Source organism: Rattus norvegicus, chromosome 5 (genome assembly GCF_021556685.1).
Source record: "Rattus norvegicus strain SHRSP/BbbUtx chromosome 5, alternate assembly SHRSP_T2T, whole genome shotgun sequence".
NCBI classification, from domain to species: domain Eukaryota; kingdom Metazoa; phylum Chordata; class Mammalia; order Rodentia; family Muridae; genus Rattus; species Rattus norvegicus.
Window position 1 is genome coordinate 71,374,945 of NC_141538.1, and position 6,900 is coordinate 71,381,844.

At 36.5% G+C, this 6,900-nt stretch overlaps 1 pseudogene; it reads left to right on the forward strand.

Annotated features, from left to right (window-relative positions):
• The first annotated feature begins 4,506 nt into the window (after window positions 1–4,506).
• LOC148005783 (Nuclear RNase P) lies at window positions 4,507–4,777 on the forward strand (annotated as a pseudogene).
• Window positions 4,778–6,900: the final 2,123 nt, after the last annotated feature.

Here is a 6,900-nt window from a genome sequence, read left to right on the forward strand (position 1 = left end):
TCATTAGTTTCCTCAACTTATTACACTCAAGAAAGGATAGTTTAGATCACAGCAATTATTCATCTTGCTTAGTTCTCTCAGGAGACCATCCTGACATACTAAGTCGCTAGAATACTTAGTAGTTGAGAAATTTGGTATCCTTATCCATGACTTCCTGTGGTTCTTTCCATTTCTCTTGGATAAAGAAGATAGAAAGCCCTCTTTTCATGTCTGTTGTATCTTCTCATATCTTCCTTCTCCCTTAGCATTCCATTTTCATTTTTAGTGTTTGCTAAGATGAGATGCTGGTTATTAAAGAAGCACCATCTGCAGTCACAGTATACCACAATGCTTATTGTGCACATGTGTATAAAGATCTGATAAAATAAAAAGGAGCTGATAATTAAAGGTACGTTGTAGTGAGTAAAATTTTTCCTAAATGTTACATGACTCACTTCATAAATAAATAGGGCAGAATTATAATCAGAACACCAATGATACTGCATATATTGTTCTTATATTTGACACCACCAACAGTCCGAATGCTTTTTTAGAGTAGTCTTTCAAAAATAGGGAACACATAATGAGATTTTAATATTCAACGTGGAAAAGAAACTTAATGGTATTTTCTCTTCGAAAGATGTTATTGCTTATAGAAATAATACAAGTATTAAATTGAAGTGCACTGTTCTTGGCTAATGCATGTCATCCTAAATGTACAAGGACTGCTTCCGGGTTAAGGTTAACCTGTATGGCATAATGAATTCCATGTCAGACAATTGACCAATTAACCATATAATTTTGACTCTCTATCCTGTAATTTAAATTATGTTGTAGAACATAGACAGCAGCCTGATAGGAACTATAAAAAATTATGAGCTTTGACTATCTATTTTCTGATTCTCAATGTCTTAACACTTGGTCATTTCTATAGCTTGGGTTCTAATGTGTCACTTGTAGCTGAGAATCAAAGGTAATAAGTTCATGTTCCAGCACTGCTGCTTTATTGGTGGAAAGTGGCAGTTTCATTGACTCAGTCCAGGTACTATCTATAGGCGTCTACAGTAGGACTCTAAAGACACCAATACTTTCTTTCATTTTCTGACTAATCAAAACAGAAACCTAGTAAAGAAAGATGTCAGTGAGTAAATGTAGGGGGGAGTAGCACTGGTGGCCTCTCCATTCACTCTCAGGAAGGTAGACAGGCAGACAATGTATTGGTCTTACTTGTGATTCCTTAGCAGATGAACTTGTGGCATAAATGGATATTTCAATTAAGCCACATGAAATCTATTGCAAGCCTAGAAATATTCTCTTTGGCAAATACAGCGCAGAAGTTAGTTAAGAGAGAAGAAAACAGCGAGAGAAAAAAATAATTTGATCTAGAGAAAATTCTCATGTCTTCTATCATGAGAGTTTGATATGTTTTTTTTTTCGTTTTCTTATTAGAATTTTTCTTTATTTATATTTTAAATATTATCCCCTTTCTAGTTTCCTCAATGGAAGCCCTCTATGCCCCTCCCCCTACTTCTATGAGGGTGATCCCCCACTCACTCCCTCCTCCCCACCTTGACACTTCCCTCCACTGGGTCATGGAGCCTTCACGGGACCAAGGGTCTCTCTTCTTATTGATGCCTGACAAGGCCATCCTCTGCTACATATGTGGCTTGAACCATGGGTCCCTCCGTGTGTAATCTTTGGTTGGTGGTTTAGTCCCTGGGAGCTCTGTGAAGTCTGGTTGGTTGATATTGTTGTTTTTCCTATGTGGAAGTAAACTGCTTTAGTTTCTTCAGGCCTTTGCCTAATTCCTTTATTGGGATCCTCATGCTCAGTCCAAAGGTTGGCTGTGAACATCCACATCTGTATTTGTCAGGTTGTGGCAGATCCCCTCAGGAGACAGCTATATCAGGCTCTTGTCAGCATGCACTTCTTAGCTTCATTAATCTTATCTAGTTTTATTCACATGGGCCACATGTGGGGCAGCCTCTGAATGGCCGTTCCTTCAGTCTCTGCTCCATACTTTGTCTCCATATTTCCTCCCTTGAATATTTTGTTCACCTTTCTAAGAGGGACTGAAGCATACACACGTTGGTCTTCCTTCTTGAGCTTCATGTGGTTTGTGAATTGAATCTTCGTTATTCCGAGCTTTGGGGCTAATATCCACTTATCAGTGAGTACATACCATGTGGATTCTTTTGTGACTAGGTTACTTCACTCAGGATGATATTTTCTAGTTCCATCCATTTGCCTAAGAATTTCATGAAGTCATTGTTTTTAATTGGTGAGTAGTACTCCAATGTATAAATGTACCCCATTTTCTGAATCCATTCTTCTCTTGAAGGGCATCTGAGTTCTTTCCAGCTTCTGACTATTATACATAAGGCTTTTATGAACATAGTGGAGCATGTGTCCTTGTTATGTCAACACATAACATCATTGATGTTGGAACATCATTTGGGTATAAGCCCAGGAGTGGCATAGCTGGATCCTGTGTAGTACTATGTCTAATTTTCTGAGGAATTGCCAGACTGATTTCCACAGTGGTTGTACCAGCCTCCAATCCTACTTACTAAAATGTATTGCTTAAGCTACTTGTGGGAAAATGGGCATATTGTTGCATTTAAACTACAGAGGTCAAAAGCACTTGCAAAATTGACCTCTGTGCATTTTCTCTCTCTCTCTCTCTCTCTCTCTCTCTCGGACTCTCTCTCTCTCGGACTCTCTCTCTCTCTCTCTCTCTCTCTCTCTCACACACATACACACACACACACACACACACACACACATATTGATGAATATCTCCAGATCTTTAGGAAATTTTGATATACTCAGTTACATGATGGAGAACAGTTTTTTTTCTACACTAAAATACTGTGATAAAAACTTATTAGGAAAAGAGATGACTGCAGATGATAATTGGCCATAAGTAATTCTGTATAGGTGAGAGAATTAATATATTTGCTTTAATAAGTTTTGGATTTTCTTGTTTTGTTTTGCATGTATTTCTCCTGTCAGAAGTTAGTAACTTTTGGGAAAGATATTCTATATAAATATAATAGTTTTTATTTCATCTTTTAAAATAACTTTTATTATATAATGATTGTGTATTTTATTTGATTGATGTGGTATGGTGTGTGTGTGTGTGTGTGTGTGTGTGTGTGTGTGTGTGTGTGTGCGTGTGTGCTTGCACACAGACATATTGATCCTTGAGCTTCCAGGCAATTATTTTCTCTCACATCTGAGCTACCTATGGAGTGTTTGCATTAGAAATGTCCAGCACCACATCTGACTTTTTGTGTATTCCACAGATTCTAACTGAGCTTGTCAAGCATGCATGGCAAGTACGTTTACACACTGAGCCATTTTTCCTAGACCTGTTTGTGTGGTTTTTAAAATAGCATTAGTCTTTATCTGAGAATGCTTTCAAACTCTGCAGCCCAAAATTTTTCAAACTTCCATCAATTTTTTTCTACATCCCTGGGTGCTGGGTTCATAGGCATGGAACGCCACACTCTGCTGTACCAGAGTCAATTTTTTGCAACTTTTATTGTTATTGTTTTTTATTTTTAATTAAGCAGAACTTTCTATTCTTTGAATTTAATGGAAGTTGAATCTTCGACTTAAATTGACAATGAGCCATGAAAAGTTCTGTTTTTAATACATGCTTTACTTGGAAATCACATTAATTATAAAGATTGATAGTAACATGTTAATAAAAGGTACTCAACAAGTTCTGGGTTTCCTTTGTTCTGTTTTTACATGAAAGTCTCTCTACTTCCTGTTTTGAGGCTTCAGTTTCTATCACGTGTGATATGATGAAGTATATGGGATACAGGGTGTAAGGATCATTTGTGGTACCTAGGATGTGAAGAGAAGTAATATGGTACATGTAATGTTTGTGACAGTGTGGATAGAATAACTTTATATTGAAACATGTATAGTCTTTAAAGTTGAAAATTTTAATCTTGCGGTTATACTATCCAGACTAGCCAAATTATATGCATGTGAACACACACACACACACACACACACACACACACACACACACACAAAACTGCAACTATATAAAAATCATTCATTTGTCCTAACACCTTACATTCTGTCTTGCTTCCAGATATCCACACCTCTTATTTGTGTTTATCACTATTGTATTTCCATTTGGTTAATTTTCACTCATTCTTCAGGCTTCAAAATGTAAATATCACTTCTGCTAAACACCTTTTAATAATGTAAGGCTTCATACATACACCCTCCTGACTTTTCTAGATGTGCCATGTTTATATCATGTACATGATGTAGCAACATAAAATTCCCTGTGCACTAACCTGTATCTGTGTCTAGGAGTCGGCACAAGAGCTCGTGTACAGGGTACATTTGCTCCATTATTTCCAGTTACTGGCACAGTTCCTGAAACATAGATCATTGTCACAGAACTATTGCAAAAGGCAGTTTTTAAAGTGGTTCATATATCCATGACGAAAACTATGTGATAGTTAAATTCATACAACTTACAAAATGTCTCACAAGGGCAGTGGAAGCTCATCAGGGGGACTCACACATTGTTGCTCATCACTCCAAGGCTCCTGGGAAGGTCTGAGACTGGAGCTGCCAGCATTCCTAATAGGGCTCTCTCTATGCAAGGAGGTGAGTTCTCAGAGAGCAGGGCTCCACATATGGGATGGCTAGACAGAAGAAGCCCTGAGTAGGCAGATGCCTACCTCTCTGGAGCTTGGAACAAAATGTTTCACAAAGCACAAAACTAGAAGACAATAAAAAAAAACGGTGGATTTTTGATATTGACATAAAATAACTGAACTATGGTAAAAGGTAAAATGAAATTTTACAATGTAAAATTTCAACAGTGGTAAAGGAAATTTTATGCAGTAATAATAATTAAAAAATTAATATTATCATGAGCCTTAGGATTCCAAGATACCCTGATCTGAGGATGCTTCACAAATCTGTTAAAAAATGTAATAAAACAACATTATATAAGTTTTTGAAAATTATATATTTTAGTGAACTAAACTCCACCAAGAAAAAGAAGTGGAGTAAAATGAGATCAAATAGATGCCTAAGAGCAGCACAATTTAACCAAATTCATATCAGCATTGACACTGCTGTCATGATTTGCTCAAAACAGTCGCACAGGCTAATAATGTACAGGGAGAGCTAATTGATAGAGTTTATTTTCCAGTAAATGTTCTTATCTTGTGTATTCTTTAACCCTATTTGATACCTCCATTAGTTTCTCCAAACTTTGAATGAGACGACATCCTTTGGGAATAAGCTACAGTTAGTTTTCACAAGAGCACTGGGCTAATGTAAAAGAAAGTAGACATTTTAAAATAAAGCAAGCATCATGGGAACAGCCCTCCCTCTGTCAGAGATGCATTCATGATATCCCTCCTCACTTTTATTTCTAAGTCCCAGCAGCAGAAACAATCACACTCTCCCCTCCTCCCATGTTCTTGTGTTTATTTCCTTTCCTGTGCTCCATACAAATATTTACATAGACTGGGTTGACACTAACATTCTATGATTCTTTTCATACAATTTCAGGCCATAATAACCACAATGTTAAGGCCAACTTAAAGTTGACCTTATCATTAAATTAATGTTTACATATTGGCATGCCCATTCTTAAAGAAGGTATCACTTGCTAAAAATTTAAGCAATTGCACCATGCCATTTCCCTCAGGATAACATCCACATACAACCACCATGCATTTTTCTGAAGATGTCATAATGCTCAGTCTTCTTAGCTACACTATCAAGTAGAATGTTCACATTATGAGGGATATGAAATAGAATATTCGATATCTGATAGAATGATTGTCATCTATTAGAGCATGAGAGATGAAAGAGAAAAATATTTAAAGGCAAATTACTAAGTAAGCAATACAGTGGCCTAATGTGGAAATCCTCTTGTTAAAGAGTTAGAAAGTTTAAGTGTCACTTTGTACTTATAAAACTTTTTAATAGTTGCTTTAGTTAGCTCCACACCCTTCACATACCTTCATCTGAGTGTAGCATTTTTAATATTTACCTTAGATAGGAGTAGTGTAAGCTTATAGGAGAACACAAATAAAATTTCTGATATACTCCCTGTAACTAGAGCAATCTCAGTAATGTAATTTATATGATTAATAAATTCTCATTTTACTGCTTAGTAAGAAGCACTTTCTAAATAGTCAGCCTCAATTTATATACCATCATAAACTGTTCAAAGTAAGTGCTATCCCAAACACCAGTTCAGCTATTTCAGGAGCTATGGAATTTAAAAGAGAATAAGCATGATGATAAGTTCATATTAGTGAGAGAAAAAAGGGCAAAGAAGGGATTGATGATATGCACATGAAACCAGCACTTGCTTTCTCCTGTAATATGTTTGCCTTTCTCTTCTGCTCCATCTCAAAACTGATAGCTTGTGTTTAGAGTGGCCAGATTACAACATTGTATTTTAATTATATACACTATAATTTCCTGGAGTAAAGGAAAATATATTTTTAAAGTGTTTTTACTATGCCTTGCTTTCTACATAAGATATCTGGAATCCACTGGCTATAGGATGGTTCTAAAATCCAAGTAGCAACAGTAAAATAAACAATGAAATACCCTAGCATGATCTTTAGAACAAGTTTCAGGACAGGCTGGGCTTCACAAGGAAGGGTTGTCAAGAAGAGAAAGAGAGAGGTGGTGGGGAGAGGAAGGAGAGAGAGAGAGAGAGAGAGAGAGAGAGAGAGAGAGAGAGAGAGAGAGAGAGAGAGAGAGAACATCTTGACATCTTGAAATAGTGATCAAGACCATTGTGGCATTCTTTGAGGAACTTTCCATCTAAAAGTGTAAAGGTATTAACATTATAATGGTATTTTGTTAAAATTGCATCAAATATGCACCTCTAAGAAAGACAGGCTATAC